The sequence below is a fragment of the Microtus ochrogaster genome, chromosome 26 (genome assembly GCF_000317375.1).
Source record: "Microtus ochrogaster isolate Prairie Vole_2 chromosome 26, MicOch1.0, whole genome shotgun sequence".
NCBI classification, from domain to species: Eukaryota; Metazoa; Chordata; class Mammalia; order Rodentia; family Cricetidae; genus Microtus; species Microtus ochrogaster.
The window spans coordinates 7,860,727-7,875,272 of record NC_022025.1 but is presented as its reverse complement, the minus strand read 5'-3'; the positions used below and the strand labels follow the sequence as shown (position 1 = coordinate 7,875,272).

The 14,546-nt window shown below is 39.9% G+C and overlaps 1 non-coding gene across 1 annotated transcript; it reads left to right on the top strand.

The window, feature by feature from the left end:
* The first annotated feature begins 498 nt into the window (after positions 1-498).
* Trnar-ccg lies at positions 499-571 on the top strand. The gene has a single exon. It is a non-coding gene; the product is annotated as a tRNA-Arg (tRNA).
* Positions 572-14,546: the final 13,975 nt, after the last annotated feature.

Here is a 14,546-nt window from a genome sequence, read left to right as displayed (position 1 = left end):
CAACTCACCTATAAAAAGACACAAGCTAACAGATTGGATACGAAAACAGAATCCATTCTTTTGGTGCATATAAGAAACACACCTCAAAGTCAGATATCGCCTCAGAGAAAAGGATTGGAAAAAAAAAATTCCAATCAAATGGACCTAAGAAACAAGCTGGTATAGCTATCCTAATAGCTAACAAAATAGACTTCAAACCACAATCAATGAAAAGAGACAAAGAAGGTCATTTCATATTAGTCACAAGAAAAAATCCATTAAGATGAAATCTCAATACTGAACATCTATGCCCCAAATAAAGCATATCCTCATATGTAAAAGAAACACTTCTAAAGCTTAAATCACACATTAAACCCCACACACTAATAGTGGGAGACTTCAACACTCTACTCTCACCACTGGACAGGTCTGTCAGACAAAAAATTAACAGAGAAATAAGGGAACTAACAGATGTTATGACTCAAATGGACTTAACAGACATCTATAGAATATTCCAAGGGCCGCGTGGCCTAATGGATAAGGCGTCTGATTCCGGATCAGAAGATTGGGGGTTCGAGTCCCTTCGTGGTCGCTGCAAGTGTACGATTTTGCCGGGCGGTGGTGGCGCACGCCTTTAATCCCAACACTCGGGAGGCAGAGGCAGGCAGATCTCTGTGAGTTCGAGGCCAGCCTGGTCTACAAGAGCTAGTTCCAGGACAGGAACCAAAAGCTACAGAGAAACCCTGTCTCGAAAAATAAAAAAAAATAAAAATAAAAAAAAGAATATTCCATCCAAACATAAAGAATATACCTTCTCTGCACCTCATGGAACCTTCTCAAAAATTGACCTCATACCCGGTAACAAAACAAACCTCAAAAGATAAAAAAAATTTGGAATAACCCCTGTATCTTATCTGATTACCATGGCTTAAAACCAGAATTCAACAGCAACCCTAATTCCAGAAAGCTCACAAACACATGGAAATTAAACAATGCTCACCTGAATTATCACTGTGTCAAGGAAGAAATAAAGGGAGAAATTAAAGACTTCCTAAATTTCAATGAAAATAACCACACTACATACCCAAATTTATGGGACACAGTGAAAGCAATGTTAAGAGGAAAGATCATAGTACTAAATGTCTACATAAAGAAGCTGGAAAAATCTCACACTAGTGAATTAACAGTACATTTGAAAACTTTAGAACAGCCGGGCAGTGGTGGCACACTCCTTTAATCCCAGCACTCAGGAGGCAGAGACAGGTGGATCTTTGTGAGTTCGAAGCCAGCCTGGTTTACAAGAGCAAGTTCCAGGACAAGCTCCAAAGCTACAGAGAAACCTTGTCTTGAAAAACCAAAAAGAAAAAGAAAAAAAAAAAACAAACTTTAGAACAAAAAGAAGCAAATTTACCCAAGAGGACTAGACCACAGGAAATAATCAAATTGAGAGCTGAAATCAACAAAATAGAAACAAAGAATCAATGAGACAAAGAGTTGGTTCTTTGAGAAAATGAACAAGATAGACAAACCTTTATCCAAACTAACCAAAAGGCAGAGAGAGAATATCCAAATTAATAAAATCAGAAATGAAAAGGGAGACATAACAACAGACACAGAGGAAATCCAGAGAATCATGAGGTCATATTTCAAAAACCTGTACTCCACAAAATTGGAAAACTTAAAAAAAAATGCACAACTTTCTGGATCAATACCACTTACCAAAGTTAAATCAAGACCAGATAAGCAAATGAGAGAGGGTTTAATGGGAAGAGAGAGACAGGGAGGGGAGTAGAGAAAAATGTAGAGCTCAATAAAAATCAATAAAACAAATAAATAAATCACCCCCCCAAAAAGCTCTCTTAAAAAAAAAAAAAAGTTGTGCCGGGCGGTGGTGGTGCACGCCTTTAATCCCAGCACTCGGGAGGCAGATGCAGGCGGATCTCTGTGAGTTCGAGACCAGCCTGGTCTACAAGAGCTAGTTCCAGGACAGGCTCCAAAACCACAGAGAAATCCTGTCTCGAAAAAAAAAAAAAGTTGTTTCCATTACACAGAGACTTTTCTTGTTTATTTTAATTTACATAGAAACTTTTATATAGAAATGTTCTCTGCAATTTCCACCAGCTAGAAAGAATACTGAATAGTTATAACTGAAGAGTTTTTAATTAATAAGTAAAATGCAAAGTCATGGCAAAATATTTCCCAATGTTAGGAACGGTAAACCTATAGGTTTTTTTCCTTAGACATAGACTGAAGAAGGAGCTGAAAAGATGGCTCAGTAGTTACCACTCAGTGTTCTTCCAGGGGACCAGAGAGAGGCTAGATTCTCACACCCACATGGTAGGTAGCTTACCACAATCTGTAATGTTAGTTCAAGGGGATCCAAAGCCCTCTTCTGTCCTCCAAGTTTGTCAAAGTATACACACAGTTCACACACTTACATTCAGTCCAAACTCCCCAAAACATAAAAATAAATGAATAGAAGAAGATGATTATTAATGTTGAATACAATGTTAATGCATAAATTTTCATGGACAAAGAAGTGAAGGGTAAAATACACCAGCCCTTAAACCTAAACGTTTTCATAGGCAAAGTTTTTGAAGGTGTAGGGATGGAAAAAAAATGGCTCAAAGGTTAAGAGAGCGTATTGTTTTCCCACAGGACCCAGGTCAGGTGACTAGCAAACACCTGGAATTCCAGCTTTAGTGGATGCAATGCCTCTGGGCTCTGCAGGCATACACACACGCAGGTGGCTTACACTCATACTGGAACACCAACACATGATCGCACACACGTACAACAAATTAGAAATAAAATAAGCTTTCTTTTCTCTTAAAATAGCATCTGTCGATGATTGATTTCCCCTTAGTGCTCTAACAAACATTTTGGGACCTTTAGCTAGGACTGTGGTATGTTTGTTAACATACATCTCTGGATCAAAATAGTTCTATTAATATATTTATTTATTATTAAAATAGCACTGAAATGAGTTTTGTAATTTTTCATAGTCCACAGATTAATAGTTAGGATTTCAAGTAGATTTGATAGAACTAATTGTGGTTTGCACGTTTTCTCAAGAAATATACCAAATTGATCTTAGCCACATAATAATTTAAATTCTATTGGGTTTTCAGTATAGTGTGAGTTACTGACTCCCTTTGAAAAAGATCCCAAGGATATATGAAGAGTCGTGGAAATCGATGCTTTTTAATTACGCGTATCTGTCTTCATTGTAACGTCCTTCATTTCAGATTGCTGTAAGGTGACCGACCTTACTGGAATTCTGAGGGTGTATGTAGCAACACTTGTCCCAGTAACTGTGAGAAAGTTTGCAGAGCATGAGGGGCGTGCATCTGATTTGCCCGAGGAGTAAGGCGCAGGTGCCCAGGTGTGAGTTAGAAAATCTCTGGGCAGAGCTTCAGGATTAATAAAGCCCAGGGTTGTGAAAATCACTTCGGCGGTGGTTTCAGCTGCAACCAGTTTTGAAGTCCTGATAGACTCCCTCCCAGGGAGGAATGGATGGAATGTTGACGCTCCACTTTACCTAGGCTTTGAAACAGCAGGCAGCTCTCCACCATCTCCCAGACCTCCACACACTGGAGGTTTTCAGGGCTCACTAGCAGTGGGGCCAGCATTAATCCATAAATCAAAGCGAAGACGATACTCCCGGAATCACAGTGCTTGTGCCCTCTTGGAATCATTTCAACACTCATTGCTGAAACGAAACCAAACAGACAACAAATTGAGGAACAGGGAGGTTGTTAAAGAACTTGTTATCTGAAAGTGCATCTACAGATTTGGCAGGGACCAGACAGCTTCACTCAGATTAGAGAATGCTTAAAATCGTGGTGTAATCTTTATTATGGTCATAAATAATTGAAGCGTCTGTAACGTCCACATAATTATGCAATGAAGAAAGTAAACTCCAGGGCTTTATAGGATCAGAGGATAGGTGTGCATTCTGCCCGAGATAACAGGAACTGCTTAGCTTCTACACCCCAGCTTCTGTTCAGTGTTTGAAAATGTGGAGGTTAGACTTCTTACTCAAAATTCATGCTTGAGCATTTTACATTTTAAACTAGAAGTTGCTTTCAAATATCGTTAAGTATTGCAGAAGTCACAAATTGTGATTTGATTATTTTAACTGTTCGTTTTGTAAGTGTACAGTCATGTGTGCTTAATGAAAAACTCAGGAGCAATTTAATAGCTTCCGAAAACTGGTAAAGTTATGTTTAGTTGGAAGAAGACTAGAGTCTACAGTCCAGCCCTATGTCTCACACAGTGATTAGGGGACATACACTTGGCAAGGGTTCCGTGGGGGTGACTGAGGCTGAAAAGAACCTTGGATCTCTGACTCTCTGATCTTTTAGGGATGTAGTTTTCCTTATTTTTCACACTCTTTGGATAAGAAGCTTAGAGAATAGGAAGTGAATCAGCTCAGAGCTAATTAACACCAACTTAGTAAATGATCCTTAGAAACAAATTAGTAAATTCTATAACCGAATGCAATGTGGTCAAGGCCAAACTAAATACACAGATTTAAAAAATAAGTAGAGAAAGGTTTGCTACACAGAAAGGAAGCGGAACACTAGGATTATTCTGAGCTCGTTGCCACTCTTGAAGAAAGGACACATGCAAGTTTTATTCCAGGAGCCCACACAATCCACAGAAAAAGCACTTTGAGGTCACATTCCTGAGTGTGTTCAATATAAGTTGTCCATTACTAAGTAAGTTCTGTCTGAGGTCAGAGTTCAAAAAAAGGAAGATCCTGGACTCATTCCTGGGCATGGTTAGCTCAAGGTATAGCACCTGTTGGAGAGATCAGAGCAGTGAACGGAATTTCTTCACAATATATAGTCATCACGACAGCAGACAAGAAACGTTCCAGACAGATTAAGTTTCTTTCAGCCCAAGAGGTGCTAGCTGGAGCCAAAGGAAACGATTATTTGAAGATGTTCATACATAAGGCAACCGCCTTACTTATCCGCTAAGAGGACTACCACTTAAAGCGCCCTGTACACATGGTCCTTCAACCCACATGGACTGAAAAGGAATGCAAACGTCCCGCAGGCTTTACCTATGTTGAGGTGCGTCCTTGGGGACTATCGGGATGTCAGTCACAGAAAGATAAGTCATCTTTACACTTACAAGACGTTCAGTCCTAAATAACGAAAATCATGCTGATAGAGAACAGAATGGCAGCTAACCAGGTGTGGTGTGGAGTACAGAACTATTGATTTACAGGCACGGAACTTCTATCAAGCGAAGTCGAGGGACAGAGATAATCTACAGCGTTCCTCCTATAGTTGACACTAATGTATAGCACACCTAAAAAATAAGAATATCATCATCATTTTTAGTTAAATGTGAAAACCGAGGTATAAGATTGAAAGCTCATAAATGAAGCATAAAATTATGTCTGGGGATCTTGGACTATTATCTCCTCATTTCTATTAATTCATCGTGAATATTTTGGTTGTTTGTTTTTTCTGTTGTTGTTGTTGTTTTTGTTTTTCATGATAAAATTTCTCTGTGTATCTTTGGCTGTCCTGGAACTCACTCTATAGACCATGCTGGCCTCAAATTCACAGAGATCCACCGGCCTCTGCCTCCCACATGTTAGCATTAAAGACCCGTGCCACCATGCCCAACCCACGGTGTTTTCTTTAGAGCAAGATTACATGACAAATTATCTCAACAGAAGGATCATGAAACTTCCCATTTAACAAGTCAGACTCATAATTCTGATAATCTGTAATACTGACCAGTTTCATACATTTGAGTCCTAAAATAAAAATTCATGAGTTGAATCCTATCTCACCATTTTCCATCAAACTAACGATGAATAAGTTGGTCAATTTTGCTTAATTCCATGATTTATCAAATAATATAATTTTACCCATTCTACTCCTATTAGTCCATTATTTTTTTTATTATTGTTGTTTGTTTGGTTTGGTCAGTAATTATCTAAGAGATGGTCTCTTTCCATGAGCGTTCAAACATATCTGACACTATTAACGGACAGTTAGATACTTTGCCTCTGGAAATCAATGGGGAACCTGAGAGCTACTACTAAGATCATCTTTCTTTTACAGTAGTTGTGTAAATACTTCCCCGTCCTGTCAGTGGTTCAGAGCAATGGATCAGAAAAATAGGATGTGATTCCCCGGTGTCACTCAGCAAGCTAACTATAGAATTGAACTATGTAACTTAAGTACCTAAAACTTAAATTAGATTCTTTTCAATAATAAAATTGGGATAACTTTAAATGTATTGGGTTAACTGAAACAAATTATCTATGCACTTACCGAAGCTTTTTATTCCACAGGCATAGCTACAGCTGATCTGAAAGCTATTGAATTTTCAATCGTAAAATGACTTTCAGTAAGTAGGACCTAGGCCAAGGATTAAATTTCTTCAGTCCTGCTCAAGGCCAAGGAGTGGGAATAATGAGAGGGGCTTTTAAACAGGCACTAGAGTAAGCCATTTCAGTCTTATCTTGATGGCTCTTTATCTCCTGGGAGTTCTCGTCTCAGTTTGGGTGCTAACTGTGGTTTTTATTTGTTTGGTTTTGCATTTTAAGTTTCCTTTTACTCTGTGCTTGTCTGCATCTCCAGTGACAATTCTCTTTGTGGTACTCATTCCAAAGTGTATTTTGTGTACTCTTTGTTTAAATAGTTAGCTCCAGAAATATTTAAGACATTTTCTTTACTTAAACATTTTGAAGAACCATTTAGAAGTTAGAGATGATGAGTGGTATGTTTTGTGTTAAGCTTTACACTGGCTCCCAGGGTGAAATTTTGTTACATTGTAAAAATAGTCTCGATCCCTCATTAAAGCAAATAATTTGCTTGCCTGAAAGTCTCAAATACCAATTTCCTTCAAACAGAAATCAAAGGACTGAGATAAGTGTGGTTTGTTATTTGAATTGCTCCACCTTTCTGAGATGGTGTGCTATACACACAAAGCAAATTGTGAAATGCGAAGTTTAAAATAAACTCAGGTCATAAGCTGAAATATTTACAAGCCAATGTAATATTAGCAATTTCTTGCTGGAATCTTATGATATTTACTTAATGCAGAGAGAAACCTATGTTACACCGAACACCAAGCACTTCATTGTCCCTTTGATTAAAGTCTGTTCCGTTAGTGTCTGCTTGAGCATCTGAAGAACTCTAGAGAAGAGCCATGAACCACTTGAGAGCAAGGAAAAAAAATCAATCTAACAATGAAAAAGATCCGGATTATTAATGCTAGTTATGTTGGCGTGGATGCCTGATGATCCCAAATGAGCACAACTTCATTCTATAACAATGTGTCCCAAACCCACAGTCTTTCTGAACTTGCATTCCTTGTTATTGTCCAATGTGATGTTGTGAAAATATGATAAGGAACACCATGAGAAACCGTTGTAGTTTTATGATTCGAGATATTTAAATGAGTGAAGTGTGTGTATGCGTGTGTGTGCGCGCATGTGCACTAATTTAGTCTCTCAGGGAAAAGCTATAAACCCAATCCCTTCTCTGATGGGACTTCAGGGGATTTTGTGCTAGATGTTTATACTGCTTCTTTCATGGGATGTTTCTTTATCCTGGCAGAGAGCCTGAGCTTAATTGTTTGACCTGCGACCAGGTATCACTTTAACAAGAAAGTTGCTTATACTGGCAGACACCTCTGTGGCTCTCATCTGACCTGTGTCCACTTTATTGGTATCAAAATGGCCCCTTCGTAAGAAAATGCTGACTGGGAAAGATGCTCTGTTGGGTCAGATGGGTGAGGCAGAGAAGAGGCGACATAGGAACACAGGAAGCAACAGTTAATGATCTGCAGATCCAAGGGAGAAGGCAGCAGCATGTTTCACAGGGTCCCGTGGAAAGGAAAGCAATGAGGATGCCCGTGTTCAAACCATGAGAGGGAAACAAGGTGACTGGAAAGAGGACCTGTTTGTTAGTCAGCACAGCTTTGTCCTTTGTCATCTGCACAGGATGTGGGGTCAGCAGGGCAAATTAGACGGATGACGACGTCTAGCACTCTCACAGAAAGAAGAGCAGCAGGAAGAGATTATATTAGGTAAGCAGATAGGTTAGTCTTGCACATGAGTGAGAAGAGGTAAAGGTCTGGAAACTGAGTCATGAGTGCTCATTACTTCTGTATGAGGAAGGCAAGCTTACACTTCAGATTGCGCACGTAGGAATCCCTAGACTGTAGTCGTGTATTGCAGTGCTGTACAAATTCAGAAACTTCAAGGTTAATTTTAATCTGAAAAAGGGAGCTACTTTGCAGACACAGCTGCAGTAGATACAGTGTACAAAGTCATGAAGGGAAATAAATTGAGAACCATATAATTTCACATATTCATAATTTGGATTGGTTTGGATCATAAACTATTGTGTTAGCAATCAATTTTACAAAAATAAACGCAAAAGCAGGTTATATTTGATATTGTTATTTATCAAAATAATATATTTGACATCTTTTCTAAATAAAATAAAAATAAGCAGCTACTATGAAAATTAATAATGTATGATATGAAATTAATAACTCTAGAATTTTATAAACCCTCTGAAACTCTTTGAGTATAGCTAAAGTTTCATAAGGCAAAAAACGTTACAGCTGGCTCTAATAGCATAATTTCAGCTATGGTGTAAAACTACCAATTTCTATATGGCTGCAAAATTTCACACCATTATATGTTCTGTAAAAGTATATCTTTTCAAGTAAATGTAATACACTATTACCTCATTAAGTTAGAAATATACAGAAATTCTTGAAGTCAAAATTTATTTGCTCAGGCATCAAATGGGAATAAAAATTATTCGTTGTGTCAAGGCTGTTCTCAAATTAATGTAAATATACATTAGATCTAATTTTCTCACAAAATCATATTTTCAGTATTATATCTTCCTTATTATAAAGACATTTGACCTCAGGAAGCATCAGTTGAATGATAGATGCATGAAGAATGTGTAGGCATTGGTTTTCTTTCCAAATGCTGTATATGGTGTATATAGGTGAATCAGAAAACGAAGAACTTGGTCTCGGGTCTGCTGCTAATCAGCCTGTTATGCTTTCTCTGCTTCACTGGCTTCCTCTATAAAGACGATGCTGTGGAGTTCTCCTCTATGTTGCAGCTATTCCTAAAGTCTCCACTATAAATGAGATGTAGCTGCTGTTCTAGAAAATTCAAAACTGATGGCAAAGAAGGTGGTAGTAGAATATCACCAGAGTTACACCATCAACATGCTCAGAGATGCCTGGGAAGTTCCGTTTGAAAATTAGAAGGCCTTCTTAGAAGAGAGTGTTTGAAATTAAATTTGAAAATTCAGGCCTACTTTTTCAAATAATGATTAGGGAAAACTGGTCTTAGGTGAAATGAAAGCAGTGAAAGTCTGGAATTTAGATAAAATAGCTTTAATGTACTTTTTTAGTTTCCAGTACAAGTTGTTTGTCAACTAACAGTCAAAGGCCAAAGAAGTTCTGGAGAGATGAACTAAAGAAGCAACTGAAGCCAGGCCATTTTAGTAGCCTGCATAATGAGTAATTTCCAGGCTATCTTTCCTGAGGATTGATCAGTTCCATCAGGACTATCAAGAACTGTCTTTGCTCCCACGTCACCTGGGTTCCACCCTCAGCAATCAAGTGTGTGCCAGCTACGTTAAGGAAGTGTTTGGTGTCTGCTTTTGTTTATTTGGTTTTGTTTTGTCCTGTTTTTATTAGTCTGTTATTTCCACATGATCTATATGCAATTAAAGTTCTGATGAAAGTTGGGCTAAAAATCTACAGACTGGCGTTTGAACATTGCCTGAAGATTCATGGGAAAACAGTGTATTCTTTGATGCCTGATGCTACCTCCTGGATTAAGATAAGGAATCGTCCCTTGAAATCTTTCAAATTAAACTCCTCTCCACTCCCTCTACATCCACTAGTTTTCACATTCTAAATTAAACAAAAATTCACAAATATGGATACGTTTGGGATCCAGGCTTAGTTACGTCAAATATAGACACATGTCACTTAAGGACAGAAAAATATGCTGGTGAGCAAATTTGTCTTTGTGGGAATATGATGTGGTATACTTTCAGAGTCTAAGAAGGTTACGATGTTCTTTGACCATTTAATCTCTCTGGGCTCGTCACATACAGTCTGTCCCTAACTGACACATTACTGTGAAACATGTGGCTACATTCAAGCTCATCACATACAGTCGGTCCCTAACTGAAGCGTTACATGGCTACACTCTAGTGAAGGAATCATAGGGCTCCAAGGGAGCATCTTTTACTTTCCCTTCTATTCTGTTCTTGTGTCTTTTTACCCTGACAAGAGTTATAAAAAGGAAAATTCACTCTAGCTTTAGCCTCAGTAGACAAAGGTTTTTGTGGCTAAGTCTCTTGATGTGACTTTGATCCCCAGAACGTACATGATCGGAGGAAAGAACCAACTCCCACAGTTTATCTTCTGAGCTCTTCTACTTCCCCAACGTAAGACATATAAAGTAGAGCTCATCTACCCTAAACCATCAGAAAGAGTGCTCTCTCTCTTTCCTCCTTTCTCTTTACAGGGCATTCCAGAAGGGTCCTGGCTCACATCTGGGACATGCTATAGACACGTCAGGAAGAGTCTGAACAGACAGCCTTCCTTGCCTTCTTGCTTCATTCTGTTAAAGCCAACCCCCTACTTCTGTACTCAGTAACATATCTAAGTGCTCTGTTTTCTTTGTGAAACCTAAGTGTAAAAGCAGGTAGTTTCCCTTAAGTGTTTGGGTCTTCATTTTTGCAAGATCTTGGGTCATGTAAGGCAATCTAAGCCCCAGAAGACCTCCTGTGGGCCAGGGCTGCCTTTAGAGTTTGGGGACCAGGGTTTCCTTTGGACACAACATGATGAGTCCTTTTGACTCTAGCTTGTGTGTTGTTCTAGAATTGCAGGCTGTGGAAATGCTGGCAGCTTTCCTCTCACCGTGGAGAGCAGGGCTCACATTTGTCCTCCAGCGTGTTCTTCTCCTTGCCTTCTTAACCTTTCCCCTCCGAGCCACCTTGAATTGCTAGAACCACAGGACTGATGGATAAACATCTTTTTGACATCTAACTCAAACTATCCCCCAGCAATCAGGGGCCAGCAGAACAGACTGCATCCAAATAGGGGCAATTATCCATGATAGTGAGGCTGTATCCTGGAGCAGAAGCAATCATCTCCAAAGAAGCAGATTGTTTCCCTCAAGCAATGGCTGTGATAACAGCCTCCTCAGGACCACCTTGCAAAACCAGAGCGCAATCGCCTGGGACTGCTTAGTAAGCCTACCTCTGGCCCACCTGCCCCAAATTTTCTTAACATAAACACGGGTCTTTCTTTGTTCTTTTTTTTTTCAATTTTTTCAAACATAAACACCACTTTCTTTGTTCTTCTTCATGTTATGGCTACAGTGAACAACTCTCTCCACTTTTCAACATTGCTCGCTTGACTAATCCTTCTGTTAGAACCGATCAACAAGCCTAGACCTTTGTGACGGCTGGCTTCTGAGATTTCGCAAGAACATCCATGTACTAGTGAGACAATAGAAGAGAAAAAGGATGGAGGGGCAGCAGAACCAAAGTGGAGCTAGGACGGGGGCTAAAAGCACAGGTTAATAAGGCTTTCCTCTTTTTCCCATGCTCGCTCAGTTCACAAACCTTCAACAGGCTCTCTCTCTCTCTCTCTCTCTCTCTCTCTCTCTCTCTCTCTCTCTCTCATACACACACACATACAGTCCTTTCTGTCTTTCTTTCTTTCTTTCTTTCTTTCTTTCTTTCTTTCTTTCTTTCTTTTTTTCTTTCCTTTTCCTATTTCCTTTCCCTCATCACTGCACAGCTCAGGGTGACCCTGAACTCACAATGCTCTTGCCTCCGTTGCCAGGCTTAATGGAAGAATGGCAACTTTCTTTTTTAATTGCCCCATATTAAGATACTTTTGATTAATTCTCTAATCCTGTCTCCTATATTTCCTGAAATGCCTATGGAAGTCCTTCCTTGGCCTGAAACAACTTTTTAGAAATTTAAACGGAGAACAAATGAATGAATATTCGATTTTTTAAAGTCTTTTTCCTTCCCTGTCCATGTTCTTCCTAGGTTTAGAAGTGTTGTTTGTGTTCTGAGTTCTTTCCCTCAGAGGGGCAGATTGCCACCAGATACTTGAGACACAAGTTAAAAAATGCTAAGCCTACTCAGTGTTTTCAGTTGTCTGAAGATAAACATTGGCTTCAGCCCAAGGGAACTATTGCTTTTAAACACCAACGGATCAGCACACAGTCACTCAGAACAACCCGCTTGTTCTCTACACTCCATGGCAACAAATTCAGGGATTTGGAGGACTCCTCTTGAACTCGGGCTTGGCTTGGGATGGGGGTGGGGATTCCCTTGACCAGTAGTGGAAAATGGAATCCCAGTCCCCAGGACCTTGCTTGTGGTTCTCCAATGGAAAAGCACCTGCAGCTGCTATGGCGCCCCCCTGCGCGGACTACCCTGGAGGTGGTCCTCGGCTCCAGCGTTCAGGGCATTCAGCCCTGTTTATAGAACCACAGTGCCGTAGCCATTCTCTCTTCCTCCGCCTTATTTGCTTCAACAATGGTAGGAATTCAGGGAGTCCTTGGGTGGGAGGTTATGCAGAGGACCAAGGCAAAGACTAAACCATTCACGTACAAATCTGGGTCACCCATCTTTATTAGCAGAGCCGTGCTGCAGGGACAACAGTGGCAGCCGCTCTTGGAGACCCATCATAGACATGTTAATTGCGCGGTTACTGTTTAAACTTCGTCTCCCGTCCTATTACCATATGGTTTTCGGGGAACACTGGAGCAGCCCTCCAGTAGAAGGGGTGGCCCTTTTCAATGAAAGCTGTAGATTCTCTCTCCTGCTGAGCGTTCTCACACAGACCTCCCTATTTCCTCCTTTCCCTAGCAAAGGAACCTTTTGCCCACCCAGGGTCTGACACCCTCCTTCCTCCAACTCCTTTGCTGGCATAATTCCTTCAAATTTAAATCACAATACATCCGAATGACCAGCTGGCAGGGCAACACTTGTGGAAGGCAAGGAGTGGTTGTAAAGAAAAATCCATTTAAAATGAGAAAACGAGGAGCGTGGCGATGCATTGAACAGGGAATGCCCTGTAATTTACAACAGCATGCATTTGGGAAGGTCTTCAGTCTGGGGCTAGAAAGAAGATATCCAATAGCAGGTCAAAGCAGTCAGTTTTCTTCTGAAAACAATAGCAAGCATTTGCTACTTGTTGAGGGGACGCGTTTCCAAAAAGAAATGTAAAGTTTAAATATATTTTATTAATTGTTTGCGTGTGTACACACACATATACGCACGTGTGTGGGTGAAGATTAGACAGCATAAAATAGGGTCTCAATCATCCTCTTGTATCGTGTTCCAGACTAGTTCCCTCACTGCAGACTAGCTGGCAGCAAGCTTCATGGGAATCCTGACCCTGACACCACCAACCCACAGGTGTGCTGGGCTCTCAGGTAAGCACCACTGTTTCTTGCTTTTGCAAAAGTTTCAGTGATACAAATGTAACTTGCCAGGCTTGTTTGGTAAGCATTTTTATCTGTTCAGTCATAGCCCTGATCCCCGAACTACATATTTTAAAGTTATGAAACCATTAAGCATTGATTAGTGTCTTTTGTATACAGGCCATATGTCAGACCCTGGAGACAAAATGATCAGGGAAACCTAGACACTGACTGCAGGCCCCCAGAGGACAGGTGCAGAGATAGAGAAGGCAAAAGGGATATGAGTTACATTAGACTAAGAATTACACTGTATATGTAAGTAACTTTATTTTTTTATTCAGTATTTCTGATAAAGCTGAGAATATATGTTTGCCTAAATAACTTTTATCTTTTAAAAATGGTTTAGTTATTTTATTTTTCATGTGAATGTTTGCCTGAATGCGTTTATGTGCACCACTGAGGATCCGGTCACTGTGGAAGTGAGAAGACGGTGGAACTCGAGTAAGATTGACGGGAGCCACCATGTGGATGCTGAGAACAGAATCTGGGTCCTCAGCAAGAGCAATGATGGATTTTAATGACTGTGCCATCTCTCTGCCTCAAGTGACAAAATGTTTGAGTGATATCCATCACCATACTCCGGGAAGAGTTGTAATCATTTTTAAGACGAGAAATCATATTGGTAAAATTATATAAGTAATTTTTTAATAGATTTGCTTATGGAAGAGTGAAATGACAGCATTACCTCAGTTAAAACTTTAACAGTAAGAACAGGTCTGAAAATTAGCAATTAGACTAGCCACATCCATCAGCCTTGCTCAAATATATAGGTGTTCCTACTTGGAAAAACAGCATGGATGATACATACATCAAAATTATGTGTAAGTTACATTTGTAAACAAAAATGGCTTGATGTAAGTGAAGGACTCATGGTGGCAGGACCCTGGCAGGTCCCCGGCTCCTTCCTGGCTGGTAGGGAACTCTGGCGGATGGAAGACAAACAGATATGCCATGTGGATGTGGAGAGAGCTTGGGTATAGAGTTTATTTAATGGGTAAGAGGATTAGAGAGAGAGAGAGAGAGAGAG